Here is a 24366-nt window from a genome sequence, read left to right on the forward strand (position 1 = left end):
AAAAGGGTGGACAATGACTGTAATGTAAATAAAAAAATTCTAAACCAGAAAAAAAAAACCAATATGAAGAAATTAAGAAAATGGTTGAAATATAAAAAGAATGTAAGGACAGCAGTTCGCAGCAGTCATAAATATTTTAGTGCCATAAAAATTTAGGTGATTTAGTCTCCATAAAATTCCCATAGAATGCCTGATGATTATCATCTGTATTTGAATAAGCAAGTCAAGTCATACAGAGTTCCTATAGACACATAAGGTATCAGGATTTAAAGCACAAACCTTAAAGAGATACCCATTTAACCATTCTGTCATGCTACCTGCCCAGCCTAGAGAGAAAGGGACATTCAGTAGAGCATGACTCTGACAGAGCTACTTATAGGCAGGAATGAGATTATATGTATGTTGAAGGATCAGCATCAGAGGGAGAACGGGGAGAGGGCTCTGGACAACGCAGTGTGTGACTTAGAAGGTTTAAAGTAGAAGGGTCCCCCTTGGCCTGGGAAGAAATGCCTTCCTATTTAGACCCCCAGAGAAACGAGAGAGGATCTTCTAGAGAAGAGCATGACTCAGAGTGATCACTCAGAAGGTATGCTGGGAGTCTGCTAAGGCGGAAATAAGTAATTACCAAACAGCAGTTGGTGGCTGACACAGGATGACACTTAGAGTAGGGGCTGCCTGCTTCACAGCTCAGCTTGGAGTCTGGGAGCACAGACAATGCTGAGGTAGAAGGGGGGCTGTTGATTGCTGAGCTAAGGCAACTGGATGTTCTCAGGGGCTTGTCCTCTATCTCTGTAATCGAAAAAAGGTAAGACTGGCAGAAGAAAGCTGCAGTAAAATTGGCCCATGTAATTTTTATTGGCTTATGATTAAAGAGAAGCATTTTAAGATCTTATCTAAAAGATTATAAAATTTTTGAGTTTAAGCACACTCCATATCTTCAATTTTTCCCCATTCCTCCCACTGAAATATATTTCATTTTATAGGAATTCAATAAACCCTGTGACTTTATTGTTATCAAAGGGATTAAAAGGGACTTGGGAAGTTGGTAGGGATGGCAGAAGCATCTATCAGAAGAAACTTTTCATGCTGTTTTTAAAGTTAACTCTTTCTAGGGAGAAGGAAGCTGCTGAAATATCTTCCAAGCTCTTCATTCATGATTCTACACAGCCAAGGTAGACATTTTGGCAGAAATGCAGCTGGGACTTTGCCAATTGTAGGCCTGTACTTCAGTGTGAATTCTTGCCAAATACAAATACAACAGTGGGTCCTAGTGATAACAACATATAAGTCTCCATGGGCACCATACATTTAAGGAGGACACCCCCATTGCCTCTTCCCCTTAGGAGAGGAAGAACTATGGTTAGACTATGAGATAAGAGCACATATGCCCAGTCTGTTTAGTATTCTTGATCCTCCATGACAGGAGATCCATACAATGGAGTGAAAAGGTCACCTCAGCTTTTCATTCAGTCTGCTAATGAGGTCAGTATGTTAGTATTCATTATATAAACAAGTAAACACACCTCCTCAGATACATCTTGTGTTTTATAGACAGGTGACTCACATGCTCCCAAATACGGCAAATTCATATTCTGAGCAGTACTGCACAGGGCTCCCGCCACAGTGTTATGGTCTGGCAAATATTATAATGCTGCCTGTGCCCACAGCCCAAGTCTCTAGGTAGCTGCAGCATGACATTTTCCAGACACAGTGCTGGGAACGTTTAATTGACCTCATTATTCCGGGATTCTTAAAGGTTTCCACAGTGATGCCCATTCACAAAACAGTCAGTGCTCCATTGTGCAGCAAGGCTTAGTCCAATTACTCTCTTGCATCAAGTGACTTGGCAACACCTACAGCAACCTCTGTGCATTCCAATGACTCCATTTGTGAATCTATTGTGACTCAGAGCTTCTAGAGGCCCATAGGGTTTTGTGTGGAAGAGATTGAACTTTGTTTCACTTACAGAATACCTTTGCCTCAATTTGGTTTTTGCTTTTTTTCATGTTTTTGTTTTGGTTGGGATTTTGGTTTTGGTGTTGGTGCCTTGTTTTCTCTCTCTCTCTCTCTCTCTCTCTCTCTCTCTCTCTCTCTCTCTCTCAACAAAGTTCTAAAAGTACACTAATACTATAAGACAACCACCTACCTACACATACACATATATACATATATTAAATTTATATTTAAATATATATTAAAAATCCACAAATGATCAAAATGAGTCCAAATAATTGATTTTAAGGAAATTAACACTTCATCAATTGAAGTACAGAAAATTCACAGTTGTAGGCTCACCTTAGCCTCTTCTGAACTAAACCACTGAAAAGAACTTAAGTTCATGACTGGAATGGGAAAGAGCAGACATAAGAATTAAGTTTCACAGATCGGTGCTCCACCATAATTCTCAAACCTAGTGGCTTTTAAAGGGCAATGATTTATATCTCATTTTTACAATTTATTGCCTCAGATCAGGTCTGTCCCTTTGGATCATTGGCATCATGCAACATCAGTTTAACTGCATCCAACTGGCTGTTGACTTGAGCTGAAGTATTCAAGTATGCTGTACTTAAATTTATTTGCATGTATCTCAGTGTACCTCTCTATGATTACTGTTTTTTTGTTTTGTTTTGTTTTTGTTTTTTTTTTTTTTTCGGTAACTGTCACTGTTCTCTAGAAAAATACATCTATTAAGGTGAGGTATATGGGTATATCTGTTGGTGTGTATAGTGGCAATTCCAAAGTCTTCACCATGAAGTAGATATGACAATTTAAGTCTCATGACTATCTGCAGACAGATTTAATATTTCTCTGGAGACTTCAGGGTTTTTTAAATAAGGCCTCAATTATTTAATATATAACAGTCACATGATGGAATTTAGTCTGTTGTTACTTAAGCCTACTCATGTAATCTTAATTCTATCTAAAAGATATGATCACTGCAACATCCAGATTTATTTGACCAAATGTGTGTATGCTTTGTCATACACAGATTGACACACGCACATAATTAACTATGACATACTCATGTGGGTTCTCTCATCTAGTTGTTCTGTCTAAGCTTCTGTACAGGGCGACCACTGGTTTACTAGGGAGAAGAAATATCTTGCAAACTTGTGCCAGAGGTTTCAGGATGCCATTATTGCAAGATCTACTGGTCAGAACAAGTCATGCTTGACAGTAGACAGTTGTAGACCAGAAGCCATCACACTCTTACTTCTGGTCACAGTGAATCATGTTCTTCTCCCTAGAGTGCTATCAGGCTGAGGCTGTAAAGTCAATTTCAACTGTTTATAAAACAGTAGATTTTGCTATGGCTTTTCCAAAAGTCTTCGATGAGATTTCCCTCTTCCAACCTCATCCTCCATACATCCATCTGGCAAAATATGTCCATGGGTGCAAAAGTGACATAAACTTTATAATGGCAAGGAACAGCTTTCTGATTGGATTCAAGACCCACGCCATAGGAGATAAATGCCTAGTTCAGTAAATCTGTCTTAGAATCTGTGAGTAGGGATCTCAGAGACTCCTAGTTTTTTTTTTTTTCTAAATGGACAAGATATCAAACAGCCCTCTAAATTCCTAGTTCTATACGCATAGATTACTGCCTCTCTCAGACATCCTCAGAAATATCCAAATATTTCTACACCTTGTCAAATTTCTACCAAGTTTTATTTCTTTGTGCTGTGGATATGAATTAATGTAAAACCCCCCACAAATGGTCAAAGCACAGCAAATTAAGTGAGAAGTGTGCAGAGCTCTGCCACAAATGGGCAATCTGGGTCATTCCTCCTGAGACTCAATTGCCATAGCGAAAGAGGAGGCAAAAAGCTCGCAAGAGCTGGAATTGGGAAAGGACCACAAGGAAACAGTATTTTGTGGCCATGACAGGACTCCTGCACTGACACACTCACAGCAGCTGTGCTGGGCTGCCCCAAACCTGCACGAGATCAAACCTATAACATTCCAGCATGGATGAGGGAGGTGGCTCATAGACCCTTTTTCTCAGTTGAGTTGCTATTTAAGGTTAATGACTTCTGCTGGGAGGTAAATCAGTTGTTTCATTTTGTTTTGTTTTGTTTTAAGGATGTGGCTCATGGTAGATCCACTAACCAAGCTTCAAAGGATGGACCAATAACTATATGGATAGCAGAAATTGGACTCAGTGGGTTATAAAAAAGAATAAAAGATGACACAGAGTTGGAAAGTGGTAGGAGTAAGTCTTGGAGGATTTATTAGGGGAAAGGGGGGGTGACTATTAAAATATATTTTATGAATAGATGAAATTTTCAATGAATTTAAAAATATAGAGAGTTTTAAAGTATAGACTTTTTTTCTTTTAGTCTGACAGTTATAATGCTATTGAGGAACATCTTTAAGATGTTTAGACACTCTTCTAAGTTAACAAAGCTTTCAAAGTTTTAATGAGGTTATTCCACATTATACCACATCTTATGGTTTTAGAGTGACCTCAAGGTCATATTTTACTTTCAGAAGAGTAAGAATGACAAGAAGTAGTCACTATTGAGGATGTCTTGTGGCAGCTTTTCATAGAGAGTAGTATTATAGTTAAACTGGTATAGATTTATTGCCTTCTACCTTTTATTAGTGGTATTATTCAAAATAAATGGCTATATTTTGGAGCTTCTGATTTGTTGCTCATAAAATAGCAACTACAGCTTAATAATATTGGATATGAGGGGTTGAAAGTTGTATGGATCAAGTAGCTGTGACCTTATTCATGGTGCCTATGACAGACTGGCAGTTTTCAGCTAGACACTGAAAGTATCAGTCCTGTTTCCTCATATCAGGGCCGGATCATAACCAGAAATTTGTGCTTACTGAAGTCAAGATTATTTAAGGTAAAATGTTAAATCCTTAAGAAGGATAGAAGAGATTAACTATTGGCCAAAAAAGAAAGCTATTGTACTTGGTGCAAGTGGCAATTTGCTATCATGGATCATGGTGATACAAGAACACACAGTAATGAAGAAGATTGGAATCACAGAGTACTGTAACATTCTCTGTGGTTCAAAAAAAAAAAAAAAAAATCAAGAACCCCCTGAATGTTGAAATCAGATGCAGAAGCTTGAGGGGTCCTCCATCTAAAATCATGATCTGGGCAAGAAATCCAAGCAATTAAGATTTATATCCTAGTAATATATGTGAAGAAGTGGCTATGTGGCCTAAAAGGAAAAGAGGAAATTGATAGCTTACAAAGATTTCCAAGTTATACTCTAAAACCTGTTACAAACAAGAGTGGAAATTGGTCTTAATATGTGACCAGACTTTGAGCACGGGTTGGAAAAGACATCTTGGCTAAACTAGGTGTCGGTAGAATGTCACATGTTTTTTGACGTCAATTATAGCTTTTGTTTTCATAGGATAATTATCTTCTCAGTTATTTTCATTCTCTTCATTTTGCGGGGTACATGTTTTCTTGGCAGCTGAACTGTCTGCAGCATCGTTGGTTCCTTATACTCTTTATTCAGGTTAGTCATCCTCCCAGAGCATGTTCCTACCTAGCAAGTAATTGGAATCCCTGATATTCCTGTCTGCATCTCATTTACACACTGAGAAATTTTTTGGATCTCTCTTAAAATCTTATCTTTCCTCTCACTCATTATTATTCTCCTCTGAAGGCTAACACCGTGTTTATTTTTCATGGATCACTTCTGAATAGAATAAAATAGAGTTACTTAAAGCCATGTTTAGGGAAAAGTATAGGTTCCTGATTCAAAAAGAAGGCAAATAAAAAGGAAAAGTGTGGATGCATGCATACATAGATGCATACATTCATGCAGTTCTTACTAGGGAAGCTAGTTTCTTTTCTTGTATAGTTTCATTAAAAATTCAGGTAGCTTCTTTAAAAACTGCGTTTAGAAGCCGGACGATGGTGGCACACGCCTTTAATCCCAGCACTTGGGAAGCAAAGGCAAGCAGATTTCTGAGTTCAAGGCCAGCTTGGTCTACAAAGTGAGTTCCAGGACAGCCAGGGCTACACAGAGAAACCCTGTCTCAAAAACAAAAAAACAAAAACAAACAAACAAACAAACAAACAAAAAACTGCATTTAGGAACTCATTGCTAGCAGTATATTTTTAATTTTATTTCTTTATGAATTTTTTTCTCCTTTTATGTCTTTTCTGAAAGCTCTCAGTGTTGGAGGTTCATCATCTCACAGACATTTCAACCCTTCATCTAATTTCTGCTGGTTTTCCATTGGTGCACCAATGTTCTAGTCATGACTTGGTTAGTGAACACAAACATTGTTAACTTGACGATCTGTAGCATGTAAAATATAAGATGTGATTTTAGTATCATTGGAGTTATTTCTCTATCACCCAGTTTCTTCGTGGACCCAACGTTTGAGGAAGTGGAAGCTGATGATCTTTTCTGGTATTGCAATTAGCATTGTGGCATGAGCTAGAAACAATCTCTCGACCCTCTGTTCTGATGCTATTTTATGTCCTAGGCCAGGAGTCAGAAAATTTTCCCTGTGAAGGGCCTGATAGTACCTGTCCCCAGCTTTTCACACCAGGCATCCAGGCATCTCCGTCACAAGTAGTAAACTGCCATTAAGTCCAGTAACAGCAAGTTCTGTTGCTATAAAGCTTTGGGTCCTGAGCTCAGACTGACAATCCGAACAACTCCGTCTGATCCAAAGTTTGGCTTCTCTAAGTTTCAATTACCAGAGTCGACTGGTCTGAAATATTAAATCCAAATTACAGAAATAAGTATAAGTTTTCAATAATTTTGATCACTACATTTTGTTATATTAGTTCTACTTGGTTAGTTTTGTCATTGATATCTATTGTGTCCAATGAAGAAATTAAATTTTATGATAGAGTTGTTCACATAGAAAAAAATGTTTCTCTATACCACTTAATATACTATCTGTAGTATGAGGTATCTACCAGTAGTCTAGTCAAAAATGCATGTCCTCTACACCAAAAGGAGGGCTATGTCACTCTTTGGTCACAAAAGAGACAATGCCTACAAAAACTTTATATGATATCGTCTCTTCAGTACAAAATTTAGACATAGGCAGTGAGAAATGTGGTTGCTAAAATGTTTGGAGTCTGTGTTATTTTTTTCTGTCCCCTTCCCCAAAGCACCCACATTGTCCCGGGGCTCTCTGCTTCCTAGTGTCATTTGTCTTTATATAGTCTTAGCCTAGGAAAGGTGTCAGCAAACTGCCTACCACAGGCTAAACCCACACTTTTGTTTCTTCTCACGACATGCGGATATTCTAAATGTACTTTCTGTCCCCTGTTGGCACATGCAACAGAACGAACCCTCTGTAGGGACCGCGCTTCTCTCTCACACTGGTGCTGGCCCATTAGGATTTATCCTCTCTTTTTTGTGTGTCTTGACTTCGCAATGAAAAAGTGTCATCTGCTTTGAGATGACGACTGAGGCTAATGGAGCCTTCTCTGATTGCAGGTCTGTGAAGCTAACAGGGGGCTGGTCAGATAGCAGAGTCGCGATCTTGTCCTCATTAGCACTGTGCTTCTGCCCGTCCACTCCAGGAAAACAGTGCTGGCTGGATACATTTCTCCTGTGAAATGATGAAATTCAGCCAGCAGCAGCTGTCCCACTTATAACGACCTCTGTGTCACGCAGCAGCACATACTTCTGCCTGCTGCTGATGTAACCAAGTCACTACTAGATGGCTTTCGTTTGAAATTATTGTACATAGTATTAATAATTGGATGGCTCAGCAGTGGCTATAAGGAAGACTTGACAAAGCATCACTGCCTGAAAATCAGAATAAAACAAAATCCTTGAGAACAACAACAACAAAAAAACCTCATTTTTTTACATTAGTTAGCTGTACCATGTTTTAGAAAACAATCAATCTGTATCACAATATTTAAGTAGACTGTACTATTTCTACAGAGTTTTACAATATATGATGCCAAATGAGAACAGTATGTAGATACAACCATATGGCAACATTTTTGTCATGTCGAATCTGTTTTCTTACGCAAATAAAGGTTCAGGGAAAAATAGGATTTAGGGGGTTTTGTTGACTCCTTGGTAGTTTGGTATTAACCATTCAAATAATTTATTAACATTTAATCATAATTAATAAATGTCTATCAGCTCACAACATAGCAACTGAGTGCTAGTGTAGTAATGGATAGAATTTCTATAACTGAATGCATTCAGAATCACGGATTTAACACTCTACATCTAACACTACCCCAGCCTGCTTCTGTCTTTGACCTTAAGGGTTAGGATCTAGTACTCTGTCAATTTATCCATGTTTTCTACTTAAATGCTTGTTGTAGTTAAAATCTGACATACAATTGCTGAGGCAGGCACAGTAGGTAAAGGCACTTGCTATTCAAGCCTCATGACCTACATTTGGAGCCCCAAACCCATGATGGACGGGGAGAATCCCCTCCCAACCATTGCCTTCTTGCTGCCATATATGCGCTGCAACACCTAAGCACATGCGTGCACATACAACATAAGTGACATCAAGGTAAGTAAGGAAGTCTCTCCCTGCAGAGCCTGACATAAATCAAATGATGTAGAAAGAAATTTTAGATATTATTACTAAAGAATGTGACATAGGCAAACTTTATATGACCCAGCACAGGGGAATACCAGGGCCAAGAAGTGGGAGTGGGTGGGTAGGGGAGCAGGGGCGCGGGGAGGGTATAGGGAACTTTCGGGATAGCATTTGAAATGTAAATAAAGAAAATATCTAATGAAAAAAAATTAAAAAAATTCATTTTCAATAAAATAAAATAAAAATAGAGGAAAAAAAGAATGTTACATAGGCAAAACTAAAAACTAAATGTATCAATGGATGCAACATACTTGCCAACAAAATATACCCATCTCAACTAAGGGAATGAAAACATACAATAAGTAGATACCATATACAAGACTATATGCCTTGCCAGAGGACTGCTTAGCTCTCACAGTGTGTCTTTGCTTGGTATCTCTTATGTGGAAAGCATTACAACCTAGAAAAAAAAAAACATATCCTAGTCAACAACAAAAACAACTGTGCCATACTGACATTAGTACTTAGTTAATTAGTTCTCAATTATTTTATTTCCACTGTGAAATATGTTGTGGGACGTGGTGCTTTCTATTATGTCTGGCTCTGTGGTAAACCCTGTATGTGCTTCAGTTCATTGAGACTTCATAGCTGCTTCTGGACTGGAGATTATTACCTGACTCTCGTCTCTGTGGGAATCCACGACTAGTAACTCACCTAAGTCTTTGAAGAGATATGTTAGCAGTACGTTGAAGATAAGCCTAAGTAATACCAAGTTTTCAGGAAGACAAAGAAAGTGAACTCCCCTGTGTTATACCCTTAGGAAGTAGAACACTAATCTTATTTCCATTAGTACTTTTTGAAAGGCTGCTATAGATCTTTGCCTAAAAGCACTCTATTCTCTAGACTTCCTTTTTGATATTTCTGTGGAAGTCACAGTGCAGTCGGCCCAGAACCTGGAAGCCGATATCTCTGAAGTTTTAAGTCTCACAATGATACACACGTAAACTAAAGATTTTGCTTTCATCAGCTTGATTTATGGGATCTAAACCAATTAACTCTAGGGGAAAAAAAAGTCAGCATCTTAAAATGATGCATGTATCTCCAACCTAAACAAGAAACTATGAGTTTATTGTAACCAATGACAAGGAAGAGCTGTGTAGCTCCATTCCTGTGCAGGCTCTGAGCTACTACTGCTGAGCAGGGCTCCTGACCAGCTTGGGATTGCCATCTCTGGGTTATAGACCCTCTTCTAGTATAAACAGTCAATGTTTACCATTTGTCTAACGTGATCTTAGTTTATAGTTGATATTTTCTATGTACATACCTCTATTATTTTTAGCCTGAATCCTTGACGCTGTCTGGTATTCTGTAATATCCACTTACATTCACCATTTTTTCCCATTTGACCTCAATATCCACATCTTATATGAGCACTATTCTAGTTCTCCTCTACATTACTCAATATCTAACACAGGCATTTAATAAATAATTATTGAGTAGATAAGTATGCCAGCACTTTAATCTTAGATGTAGTATTTGGTTCATGAACACTTTTACTTACAAATAAGATATGAAGGAAAATTGCATTATACCATAGTATTAAATAATTGTTACCAGCCTAAATTAGAATAAAGAAGCACCCTAGAGGAAAGGAAACCATAGACACTGCAATTTAGAGATTGAATTTATTCCTTTCATTGGATATTACTTTCCTCTTCTAGCTTTCTATTATTTTTAAATGCCTACATGGTAGATAAAGCTTCTCATACTTCTCTTGTGTGAAATAGTTTCATTATATTATCTCTTCTAGCTTCGTTCATTTTCCTAGATGCAGGTTTAAAATGAATCTTTATTAAAAAAAAAAAAACATTATGAACCTTAGAAAACCAAGTGAAAATCATCTGGCTATATATTGGATAGCTGAATGGAAGCATGCCAGGTTGAATTGGCTTGCTTTTCCTGAAGGAGCAGCCTATTGGATATCTCCACTCTCTGTGTTTCAGCAAGTGCTTAATAAAATGTCCCATGATGAATATACGGCTACTATGCAAATGGTTCCAACATGCATTGCTCTTGTAAAGATCCTAGGTTCACGTCCCAGCATTCACATGGTGCCTCAAAACTACTTAGTTCCAGGGGACTTAATGTTGTCTTCTGGTTTCAGTAGGCTCCTGCATTCAGGTAGAACTTTAATCGTAGTCAATCACATACGCATACATATAAAATAAAGACTTTCTTTTAAAGATGCAAAGAGATGGGAGCATGATGAATGGCTGTTCATGTTTGTTCATGGGTGGTTTGTAATAATGAACTAAAAGGATTTGCTCTGTGCTACCATGTTTGCCAATAATTACATAGAAAACATTAACCACGTGAGAATCTAATTCACAGATTACACAAAGATGGGGGGAACAGTTGATATAATGAATAATAAAATGAGTGTCTAGAAAACGCTTGTCAGCCTGGAGGAGGAATGTGACTGTAATAATGGAAAAATCTTAAAAAGAAAAAAAATTTCAAAACATAAAGAGCTCATTCATGTTCAAAGAGTAGACGGGGAAGTGTAAGAAGTATTTTAACAATAATCGGAGGTGCGGGTGGCTGTAAAGTAAACATAGAACATGGCTGGAGAGATGGCTCAGCGCCAGGGGTCCTGAGCTTAATTCCCAACAACCACATGGTGGCTCACAACCATCTGTAATGGGATCCAGTGCCTGCTTCTGATGTGTCTGATGACAGCTACAGTGTATGAATATACATAAAATAAATAAATAAATCTTTAAAAATAAATAAACATAAAGTAATATTGTGACATCATATCTCAGTAGCAAATATCTATTCATCTTTGAGTTTCATAATTGAAAATAATAATACCTCAGATTAATTAATTAATTGATTAATCAAAATTTAAATACATTATGATATTATTGCCAAAACGGTATTAACTGAACTCTAAAATTGTTTGGTTCTTCACACCTAATACTGAGATTACAATCTAAGCAGCCAAGTAACTCACAAAAGAATACAAATTATTGATGTTCCTCTTGGTTGCCATCCAGAGTTGAGGGTAGACTCTTATTTTATTTATTTATTTATTTATTTATTTATTTATTTATTTATTTATTTATTTATTGGTTTTTCATTGGTTTTTTAAGACAAGGTTTCTCTGTATTACCTGGGCTGTCCTGGAACTCACTTTGTAGACCAGTCTGGCCTCGAACTCAGAAATCCGCCTGCCTCTGTCTCCCGAGTGCTGGGATTAAAGGTGTGCGCCACCACACCCAGCTGGACTCTTATTTTTGAAGACAACACATATTTAAGACAAAGGACTCATGATTTGAGCTGGATCCGACCCGAAGCCTTCTCTCCTACAGTCTAGATTCCATGGTTTCAGAAATACTATGCAAACTGTCAAAGGGAAAAAAAAAAATCAAAAAGTCCTACCCATCTGGAACACCTAGGGACCATTACAATCACCTAATTACCATCACAACAAGATATGCATAAAGGTGCAGTAAGGGGTACTCCTGTGGTTGCAGCAATCAACAGCCATCTAAACAGATTGGGTTACTTAACAGAAAGGATACCGTGCCTGGTACTGGGAAACTAGCCAGCTTCCAGGAAATAATATGCCACCGCACATTGCTAGCCTAGAATAATTTCTTATGGCATTTTAATCTCATCCTTATACCCACAGATAAGTGTAGCTATCACCCCTCGTCAAGGAAGCTTCTCTTTACAGCAATTGAAGACAATCATGAAAAATACAACTGGACATAATCCAGAGATCAATGAATGACACCCTCCGTGATTGATTCTATACTGTAACTTCTACATCTTTGGCTCAGCAAGTATCATGGAAGAAGGGGCGGAAAGAGTGTAAGAGCCAGAATATCAGGCAGTGAACTGTGAAATGGTCTCTTGTCGCAATCGCTGCATTGCTGGGAATTGAGACAGGGACAATATCCATGCATATGTTAACATGAAATGGGAGGAGCTTCATGGGACCCTACCTTAACTACAGACAGCTAGTGACTGATGGAAGAAGCAAACTAAAAATTAAAACAAAATAAAATTTGTGTTTTAAAGAGCCAAACATTTATTGAGGTAGTAGACTGTATCTACAAATTACAATTACTATGAAAGTCTACAACCTTAATAAAAATCATCTTCTGAGGTGTGCTGTGGTGACCCATTTATAGAGTTTTCAAAATTTGAATTATGGGCAAAAGTTTCAAAATTGGCAGATGTTCGTTCCATTACAGTCTTTCATTGAACTTGTATTTTTGTATGGAAACTAACTATAGAGGCCTTGTGGTTCAGTTTTTTTGTTCCTTTTAGCCAACTGTACATATTTACTCCGTATCCTTTGAGCCTGCCAGGATTTGAGTACTTTGTACCTGAATGGAAAAGAAATGGGGAAGGGAATAGATGAAATGGCTCAGTAGTTTAGAGTACTTACTGCTCTTGCAGAGGACCCAGGTTTAGATCCTAGCATCCACATCTGGGGCTCACAACTTCTAAGTTCAGTTCTAGGTGATCTGGTGTCCTCTTATGAACTCTGTCAGCACATGGTGCTCATACATCTCACCCACGCACGAAACAAAGCATTTAGACATTATGTGATTGGCCCCAGAAACTAAAGCCAGATGGATAGAATAAAACAGTTGCATTAAATATTAGAGTAAATTTTCATGGTGACTTGGGAGGTTTCTGTGTTTTGCCTGTGACAAGCAGGACCTACTATTGAGGCGAGACTAGGTGAGGGTAGTGAACTGTATTTCAGAAGCCGGTGGAATATAAACTTCTGAATCTGTGTCCATTTTCTTGTCGGCTCTACTTAGACCATAAGTCAGTACCTCTTGCAGTATAGACGTCCATTAAATATACTCTGATTTTATGACTGATGATACTCAAATACAGAATGGATTATGGTCTGTTCCATAGCACCATAGTGAACATTTATTAGCTACTAAGGCGAGACTGATGAGGTAAGGTAAATATTGAATTTGTTGTGAGTTAAAGTCACTTCCAACCCTGAAAGGAAATATTTTAGCAAGTGATAAAGAATGAAAATGTATTAAATCAAAATTATAAATAGAGTGAAAGTCAAGTAAGTGTGTGTGTGTGTGTGTGTGTGTGTGTGTGTGTGTGTGTGTGAAGTGTGATTAAAAACTGAAAAGTAAAACATAAAGGCCAAGTCTTTGTGTTATGGATATGGCCATCATTCTTGGATCTTAAAACTGAATAGGCAATTGTTCAAGCCACATTTTTCTGATGTTTAGTTATATCTTTTATTCATACAGACTTCTGTAGTTTTAACTTTTCAGCTGTATTGTGCCAACTAAAAAGTAATTAATCATTTCTTTGCAATGAAAAAGTATTTTATCCTCTGATATCTGTAATATAACATAAAATTCTTGTTACCTTGAGGTTTGGAGTGATTTGTTATTCTATCCTTCAAGGAAACTCATGGCAACAAATCAAACCATTGGGAACTGATTTCAATTTCATTGTTTGGGGTAGCAACTGACGTTTGAAAAAAAAAAATTGTCTTATGCAAAACATAGACAATATTATTCGGAACCCGAAATGTGACAAGGAAATACAGCTAAGTTTTTAGTTTTTCAGTGCTTATAAAAATTGTATGTACTTTCTATCATGGTATTCTAACTCTTTGAATATTCTAAAAATTAGGAGAAAAATTTCCTTACAATCTTGAAGCAAAGAAAAGTCTTAGCCTTGAGCTGGAGTGCCAAGTATGAATGTGTTCTAAACACAGTCCTGAGAAGTGATTTCTAACCATGAAAAAACAATACCCTCAATTTCTTGAAGTCGTGCAGATTATTTGAAGCAGGTATGGAAATTGATTTTTTTTTCTAAATTTTATTTAAAAGGGATAAAATGTTCTTGTGAGTATCCAGTTTTAGGATCGAAAAGAACAGAAGTATCTAATTGTGAACAGGTGATTGCTTATTGGTGGGATTAGACCTGTGAACTAACACTCTCCATAAGACTATCAACAGTGTAGAAACTCCTATCCAGAAAGTGTATCATAGGCGCCTAGAATCCTATGTCATCACTTTGATAATGTGTTGAATATGCATAGCTTTCCTCTCTGAGGAATGCTTAGCAATTTATAGGTTTGCTTTAATTAGTTTTCCAGACTTCCTCAAGGGTCAACATTAATAAAACCTTAGCCCTAGTTTTAGATTTACTCTTTGGTAAAACAGTGTTGCACATACTTTCATTAAATGTCTTGTACTAGCTACAAATCATGCTCCTAGCATAGCACCTTATTTCTCCTCCTTAGATTTAAAGGCAAAAATATCTATAGATCTTCTTATGTATGAAAGTGTGGAGAGTCCAGTAGACCCTACAGACTCATTGTCTAGTTTCAACAGCCTAATTCTGCCTCCTTCTGTTTCCCTCTACCCCACCCATGTGTCCGTCCAGGAGGATTCAAGTAAAGTCAGCATAACATTCCTTCATGTGAATTTCAGAGCATGTCTAAAAGCAGATTTTTAATTAGGTTATTATTAAAATGCTTGTAAATTATCTCATTTCTTGATTTCTTAACATCAGTTTTCTTTATGAAATAATGTTTGCTTTAAACAAGGTTAACAGGTTAAACCATCTGCCTTTTCATTCTCTTTGAGACCATTAAGTTCCCACATATGTCCAATCTCTGGAAATGTTTGGTTGAAAATATCTGGGTCATATATTCTTAGAACTTTTCAGTTCTAAGATTGCTGATTGCTACATGAGCATCTGCCTGAGTTATCCAGTGTTTCTCACTCCAATCAAAGCTTAATAATGTTTTTAAAAATGAGAACAGCTCATTGTCTGTTTGCTTTATTGTAATAAAATTTAAAAATAGATATGTACATACATACATGTACTTAAGGTATACCTCACAGTGATTTAGTATATGTATACATTATATAATAGTTATTATGGTTTAATTAGCCAACATTTCTATCTCCACGTGATTCCTTTTCACTGTGTGTATGTGTGTGCAGGCATGTCTGTATGCATGCATGGGCATGTGTAAACTCTTGTATATTGGTGATGTGGGGACAAATTTCAAGGAAATAGTTTGGCACAATTAACTGTATTATATGTTATCCCTATAACTTATTGATCTTAAAACAAAAATTTAGTGCTCTTGGATGAGACTTACCTATTTCTTCCTTACTACCCGCCTAAGGAACCACCATTCTGTTACTTGATTCTATAGCTTTACTTTCCCTGTGTAAAAATGACTTTAATAGCATTTGATCATTGCACTTAGCTGAGTGTAGCCCTGGGGCATCAATGGAAAGATTTGTTTCTCTTTCTTGGCTGAATAAAATAGCAATGTATAGGCATACTATATTTATTCTATCTATTTACCTGCGTGTGGACCTTAGATCATTTCCACATCATATCATTCTGATTGACACTACAGTGACTTCGAAGTGTAAGAGACTGCCTTTCTTGGAGTTTATACAAGAGATGAAGGGTTTTTCTTTTTCTTTTCTTTTTTTTTTTTTTTTTACTTTTTTTTTTTTTTTTTTTTTTTTTGGTTCTTTGCAGCCATCTTTACTCAGTGGACCACAAACATAGCAGTATTCCTCTGGAAACACACACCAGGGTCTCAGCACTGAGTTCCATCACATTTTTATTTATTTATTTATTTATTTATTTATTTTTATTATTTTCTTTATTTACATTTCAAATGCTATCCCGAAAGTTTCCTATACCCCTCCCCCCACCTCTGCTCCCCTACCCACCTTTTTTCCATATCTTCGATGTTTGTATCAGCTCTCCTCATACATATGAGGTAATGTCCGTTAATGTGTAGTTATCTGCTGTTCAGAGAGGTTGACTACTTTCTCATGTATGTACTTGTCATTGGTATGCCTTTTTTAGAGAAGCATTTAGGTTATTACCCTTTATTTTATTTTATCTTATTTTATTTTTGAATATCATATATATATATATATATATATATATATATATATATATATATATATATATTACTATATATATTAATATGCCTTACTAGCTCAATGACTGGGCAGTTCCTGAACCTTCGCATGGCTAGCACACACTCCAGTAAGTATAATTTCTTTTACACTTAAAAATAACATTTTCAGTGGTACTAGGAATCAAACCTCGGACCTCATGCATGTTAGCACCATGATCTACCACCTGAGCTATATTGTCAGTCTGCTAGACCTTTTGGAAAGCAAATGGAGCCACATACATTTTCTTTGAAATATCCCAATTTCTCTTTGAATATAGACTACCGAAAATAGAAAAGAAACATCTAATGAATCCTTTACTAATTATAGATGATGCTATGTACCCAACGCCATATCCACGTCTTGTCTGTATTATGTGATCATGACAATCTGGTACAGGACAAATGTGGTTCCTCTTTAGCACTGGGAAATCTGGGGTCTAAGGGCTGAGGAATATGCTAAGCCAATGCTCTATTACTTGTTTTAAATGACATATTGATTCGACTTTTAAGCTATAGAAGTTCCTTGAATGTTATGATACTGATAACCCTGTACTGGTTAAGCTGTTTGAAAACATTTTTGCTATTTCATAGCTAGAATACATTTTTATTGCATTTATTGTTTCTCTCAGTGCAGATGCTCTTAGCTCAATAATAACTCCGACTCACCTGTGCTCTTTCAGTTTTATTGCCTGTGGTTTTAGAGGTGCAGCTAATAAATCACCAGCAAGACCAAGATCATGGCGCTTCTCCCATATTTTTGTTTTCTTTCTGGAGCTTTATGTTTTCAAGTATTGAATCATTTTATGGGCTAATTTTTGTGCATGGTTTGGGATAAGGTTCCCATTTCATTCACTGTCTTGTGGAAGTCTCATTTCACTGGCACAATTTATGGTTGAGACTACCCGTCTATTAAAGAATGGTCTTGGAACATTTGTTAAAATTAGTTGACCATTTATACATAGTTTTATTTCTGGGATCCCTTCTGTGTTCTATTAGTCTATATTTCTGTGCCTATTCAACAACTATACTACTTTTGATTACTGTAGCTTTGAAATTTAGATGAAGCAAAGAGGTGTGATACCCATAGCTCTGATTGACTATTTAGATTGTTCTGTAAAGCTTTTAGACTTTCCTCCATTTCTGTAAAAATGATACTGAAATTTGATGAAAATTCTATTGAACCTATAGATCTATTTAAATTCTATAGACATTTTAAAATATTAATTGTTCCAATGCACTATTGTGTGATCACTTTCCATGTATTTCCTTTTAACTTCTTCCATCAATGTTTATAGTTTTAAGTTTTTAGGGTTCTATCATCTGTCTCATTTCCTTAGTTACATTTATTCCTAAGGGTTTTAATTCACTTTAGTGCTGTTATCAGTGGGATTATAAAAAATTTATTTTGAAAGTTTTTTTAGTTTTCAAACTACATGTATACATTCTCAATCAAATGTCCATGTTAATTTCATACCCTGTATTTTACTGACTTTACCATATAAATTAATAAGTTATTTAGTGGTGTCTTTGGTGTTTATATGTTATTATTAATATGTGAGCATGATATAATCATATATGTATAAGATTATGTCACCTACAAACTATGTAGCTTTTTTTTCCTTTTTGGCTCAGATGGTTTAATTTATTTTCCTTATACCATTGCTCTGTCTAGGACACTCAACAGAAACTCAACAGAAATGATGAAACTGAGCATCAACACTTTGTTCAATTTTTTTTTAATTAAAAATTTAATGGTTGAGTAATGATGTTCTCTTTAGGCTTGTCAAAATCAATTTCTATAACATTAAACAGTATTTCATCTATCTTAAAATACTGAGTTTTAGTCATAAAAGGATGTATGAATGATTGTAGCTGCTGTGAGTTCATGAATGTGAGAGTCAGGTCATCCTAAAAGACATCTCACCTGTTCTTTCCATCCTCCAGCTCTTATATACGTTCTGCATCCTTTCGCACTATGAGCCCTGGTCCTTTCTGATGGGGAAGTTAATATTCCATTCAGGGCTGAGCACTTAGTCTCTAATTCTCACCACTTTGTAGAATTATTCATTTCTCCATTGACTTCTGTCTTCCGCGAAGAGTCACTTCTCTGACCAAGGCTGAGAGCAATTCTGGTCTATGAATGTACACATAAATATTGACAAGGAAATTTGAAAGCATGACCAGACCCCCTTTATCAAAATAACAATAGGTGTGGTTACATATACAAGTCCCACAACAAATTAAGCCAGCAATCCTGGTATGCATACAATACCTGATTTCCAGGTCCCACCCTTACTGAGAAGCTATTGGCATGTGCCAGAATTGTTCTTCCTTGAAGGTTTAGCTATTAGTATATTTCCAATGGTTTGGATCCAGTAAGTGAACCCACACCCATGCAAGTACTGGCATCATTAACTGAAATTAGTCAGCTACTCCTGCCCACCCCCCCAAAAAAAGGGGGCCATTAAATTGGGAGAAAGACATGTTAAAAGAGGAAATAGAAAGATTTTGAAGGAACTTGAAGGGGGTGTATATGATCATATTTTATTGTATACATGTATGAAATTCTTAAAGAAGCATGTCTACATTTGTTACATGCTTTTCTGCATATGTTGAAATAATCACAAATCACATAATTTTCTTTCTTATCATCTTACTATGACATGTACAATGTACCTAAAAGGTCCACATGTTTGAGTGTAAGCTCCCTCAGGTATGAGTGTCCAGGTCCTGCCCCCAGACTACTCTACTCTACATCTACTCTTAGATGCAGGCAGCCAAGCTCCACCCTACAGAGAAAACCAGCCCAAGGTTAAACCATAAAATCTCACCAATCCCTGAACTTGCCCCAAGATCAGACCACAAACTTGCACCTATCCCAGGCCACCCTGGAAAGTTCCACCTCCTATGAAACTCTATATAAACCCTGCCTTCCACTCAGGTCTTTGCTGTTCCTTTCCTGACAAGAGGGAGACAGCCTCCTGTGTTTCCCCAATAAATCTCTTGTGTGGGGTTTATTTTGCTGTGTGACTTTGTGGTATTCCTTTTCTCCCAACTGCCAGAATACCTTTCCCCTCAGAGCTGTAGCACTAACTTTGAGCATCTCATCTCTAAACAACGTTGCTATTTGAAGAGGTTGTGGAACCTTTGGGAAGTGGAGTCTAGGTGGTAGAGACAGGTCACTAGGACAGAATACATAAATCACATCCATCTCTGTTTCAGTTGTTGGTCTAGCTGACATGTGAGGTCCTCTGTCACATAGTCCCACATACTTAGAGTCACCTCATCATACTTTTTCCTGTTGATAGACTAAAATTCTTCTGAAACCATGAGCCAAAATGTATCTTCCTCTCTCACATAGTTTCTATGAGGTATGTTGTCCCCAAAATAAGAAAACAACTAAATAAATTCTGTCATTGTAGTGTATAACATTTATTGATTTGCATACACTGAACTTTGCTTAAATTCCCATGAATATTCCCACTTGACAGTGCTGAATGGTACCTTCCATGTACTGGAGTATTTTGCTAAGGGTGTTATTCTGTAGATCTGGATTATTACAAGAGTCTGCCTCAGGGTTTCTCACTGGCTTATTACCATGTTTGTGGATGTATATGAGTCTGTCTGAGTCTTACTGGCCCATGATGCATCAAAGAGAATGAAGCATGGGCAGAGAGGTCTGGTACTGGACCATAGATGAGGAAAACTACAACTGAGTCAGATCAGAACTCACATCTCAGCCCAAGGCTTAAAAACTCACTGTCACATTTTAAATTTGGTTCTTTGCATATAATCATAAGATTGGTTAGAATCTCATTTAAAAAGGAGTTGCACCATTGCCTTTTAGTTTAAACCACCATACTATGATATGTGTAAACTCAGTTTCAAAATCGGGCTTTAACAGGGTGACTCTGAACAGTATAACCTCTCTATATACCTCATTTTCCAGATCTGAAAAACAGGAAAATACTGGTATTTCATAAAGTTTTTCTGGGGACCAAGTGGCTGTCTGCATATGGCATATAGTCCAACAAATACAAATTTGTTAAAGAAGGGATTGATTATATCTTATGTTGCTATTTTTAAAGTTTTAATGCTAATAAATATGGCTATAGGCTTAATATATATCCTTTTATTCATAATTAATTGTGGAAATAATTTACGGTGATGTGGACACTTAAAATAGAGCAAGAGCCTTACACCAGCTTTCTTAGTACAGAGGGACTGCACTTTCTCTGTCTCGTCTTCTCATTTTCATACCCTCGTTTTTGTCCCTTTATCTTAGATTTCTAGACCTGGCTTACTTTTTTTTTTAATTTTAACAATTTTTTGTTACATTTTTTTATTAGATATTTTCTTTATTTACATTTCAAATGCTATCCCGAAAGTTCCCTATACCCTCCCCCCTCCCCTGCTCCCCTACCTACCCACTCCCACTTCTTGGCCCTGGCATTCCCCTGTACTGGGGGATATAAAGTCTGCAAGACCAAGGGGACTCTCTTCCCAATGATGGCCAACTAGGCCATCTTCTGCTACATATGCAGCTAGAGACTCGAGCTCAGGGGGTACTAGTTAGTTCATATTGTTGTTGCACCTATAGGGTTGCAGCCCCCTTCAGTTCCTTGGGTACATTCTCTAGCTCCTCCACTGGGGGCCCTGTGTTCCATCCAATAGCTGACTGTGAGCATCCACTTCTGTGTTTGCCAGGCACTGGCATATCCTCACAAGAGGCCACTATATCAGGTTCCCTTCAGCAGAATCTTGCTAGCATGTGCAATACTATCTGGGTTTGGTGGCTGATGATGGGATGGATCCCCGGGTGGGGTAGTCTCTGGATAGTCTATCCTTTCATCTTAGCTCTAAATTTTGTCTCTCTATCTATATCCTTTCATGGGTATTTTGTTCCCTATTCTAAGGAGGAATGAAGTATCCACGTGATGGTCTTCCTTCTTGGTTTTCTTGTGTTTTGCAAAATGTATCTTGGATATTCTAAGTTTCTGGACTAATATCCACTTATCAGTGAGTGCATATCTAGTGACTTCTTTTGTGGTTGGGTTACCTCACTAAGGATGATATCCTCCAGATATATCCATTTGCCCAAGTATTTCATAAATTCATTGTTTTTAATAGCTGAGTAGTACTCCATTGTGTAAATGTACCACATTTACTGTATCCATTCCTCTATTGAGAGACATCTGGGTTCTTTACAGCTTCTGGCTATTATAAATAAGGCTGCTATGAACATAATGGAGCATATGTCCATATTACCAGTTGGAAGAACTTCTGGGTATATGACCAGAAGAGGTATTGCTGGATCCTCCGGTAGCACTGTGTCCAATTTTCTGAGGAACTGCCAGACTGATTTCCAAAGTGGTTGTACAAGTTTGCAATCCCACCAGCAGTGGAGGAGTGTTCCTCTTTCTCCACATCCTCACTAGCATCTGCTGTCACCTGAATTTTTAATCTTAGCATTCTGACTGGAGTGAGATGGTATATCAGGGTTGTTTTGATTTGCATTTCCCTGATGATTAAGGACGTTGAACATTTTTTCAGGTGTTTCTTAGCCATTCGGTATTCCTCAGATGAGAATTCTTTGTTTAGCTCTGTACCCCATTTTTTAATGGGGTTATTTGAATTTCTTGGGTCCAGCTTCCCGACCTCTTTGTATATGTTGGATATTAGTCCTCTATCAGATTTAGGATTGGTAAAAATCCTTTCCCAATCTGTTGATGGCCTTTTTGTCTTGTTGACAGTGTCTTGTTGACAGAAGCTTTGCAATTTTATGAGGTCCCATTTGTCAATTCTTGATTTTACAGCAGAAGCCATTGCTGCTCTGTTTAGAAANNNTTTCCCTGTGCCCATATCTTCGAGGNTTTTCCCCACTTTCTCCTCTATCAATTTCAGTGTCTCTGGTTTTATGTGGAGGTCTTTGATCCACTTAGACTTGAGCTTTGTACAAGGAGATAAGAGTGGATCAATTCTCACTCTTCTACATGATAACTGCCAGTTGTGCCAGCACCATTTGTTGAAAATGCTTAGATCTGGCTTATTATTATAAATACTTTCTTATTTAGTTGGTAATCTTAGCTTTTTCTTAAGCTCACACTGATAATAATATTTTATTGGGCATTTTTTAATTAAAAGCAAGCACAGTAGATTCTTTGTATTTCTGTTAAGATTGTGTTTTGACAAGTCATTCCTCAAGAGAAGGATTTTCTTTTCCCACATAGTTCCAAGAGAATAAGCTGGCTGACTATTTACCTAGGTTTCTAGGAAGATATGACCTAAGGACCAAATATTAATAAAGTAAAATAAAACCCCCAAACAAATGGTATTCCCTACAAGTGTGATTCTATTTCTCTATGCCAACTTGTACTAAATAATTGGGAGTTATCCATATTTTTCCTTCAACATTTTCCCATCTACGAAATAAAATCAACTTCATTTTTCAGTGTCAGACAGTAAAGTACACTGCCATTTACAGGAGGTTAATTGAATTCTAGAGTTACAGATAGACTTTATTATTAATGAGAGTATTATTGAATGAAAAATACATTTTATTCCTTTAAGAAAAAATTTTTTGGAAGTTTTGGAGATTTACAGAAATGAATTTAGAAAATGCCAGTGTTTCTATCTCTGTATGTTTGCGTAGAGCTCATGGATGCTAGAGAGCAATCTGGCCCCCTTGTATTAATCTGAGGTGCAAATTTTCTTTGTTTATAAGCAATTCAGGCTACAAGTGCATTTTCTACATTGGTATGCAGATATTCATTTGGAAATCGATTGTGCTAATTCAGCACAATATCCTTTTCGCTAGAAAAAGGCTTTAGATTGGTGGTTTTCAACCTTCTTAGTGCTATAATCCTTTAATACAGTTCCTCATGTTGTGGTGACACCCAAACATAAAATTATTTTATTGCTACTTCATAACTGTAATTTTGCCTCTGTTATGAATCACTGATATATATATATATATCACTGATATATAAAATGTTTGATATGATACCTTCAAAGGGGTCACAACATACAAGTTGAAAACCTCTGTTTTAGTTATTTATCCCTATTGCTTTGACTTGTCAGTTTTCTATGGATTTATTTGGGTAATAGTAGTATTTAAAGAAAAACCATATATAATCAGTAATGAGATAAAGAGAAGATTTAGCAGGCTGACTGAATCTTATTGATGATTCTCAATTATTACCTTGATATATAATACAGGATTTTCTTGCGCTATAAAAGAAAATGGCAGGTAGAGGCAATCTCCCACTGACACTTTTTACTTAGATTCCAAACATGGTCTTCAGTTTAGTTATACTGACCTGTTAAACTGGATCCTAATTCTTTAGAAATTTATTTGAGTTTCAAAACTGTCTTATTTTTCCATATATTGGGATTAAGGAAATATTACTCTGGCAGAACTTGTTATGCAAGAAATGAATTTGACAGGAAGAAAGGGATGTAATGTAGGATGTGAGTAAATGGTCACTCTCATTTTAAGTTGTCCTTTGAAAGCTGTCCATTGGTTTAACATGCCAATCTTCTCAGAGCTCTAGCATGAGTCCCATGGGAGTGCTGGGGGTCTGAAACTTTTCATTCTTTTTCCTAGTCAGGGTTTCTATTCCTGCACAAACATCATGACCAAGAAGCAAGTTGGGGAGGAAAGTGTTTATTCAGCTTGCATTTCCACATTGCTGTTCATCACCAAGGAAGTCAGGACTGGAACTCAAGCAGGTCAGGGAGCAGGAGCTGATGCAGAGGCCATGGAGGGATGTTCTTTACTGGCTTGCTTCCCCTGGCTTGCTCAGCCTGCTCTCTTATAGAACCAAGACTACCAG

General features: G+C 37.0%; 1 protein-coding gene across 5 annotated transcripts in view; it reads left to right on the forward strand.

Annotated features, from left to right (window-relative positions):
- Positions 1 to 24366, forward strand: part of Pde4d (phosphodiesterase 4D) — a 1422283-nt gene that overhangs the window by 493069 nt on the left and 904848 nt on the right. Inside the window, exon 1 of one of the 5 annotated variants that reach the window (XM_029543937.1) lies at positions 14348 to 14377. The exons of the other annotated variants lie outside the window; for them this stretch is intronic. The gene's annotated coding sequence lies outside the window, so the exon portion shown is untranslated. Of the gene's footprint in view, positions 1 to 14347; positions 14378 to 24366 lie in introns of those variants that run through there. 5 annotated transcript variants of the gene reach the window in all.

Source organism: Mus pahari, chromosome 11, assembly GCF_900095145.1.
Source record: "Mus pahari chromosome 11, PAHARI_EIJ_v1.1, whole genome shotgun sequence".
In the NCBI taxonomy this organism is placed as follows: domain Eukaryota; kingdom Metazoa; phylum Chordata; class Mammalia; order Rodentia; family Muridae; genus Mus; species Mus pahari.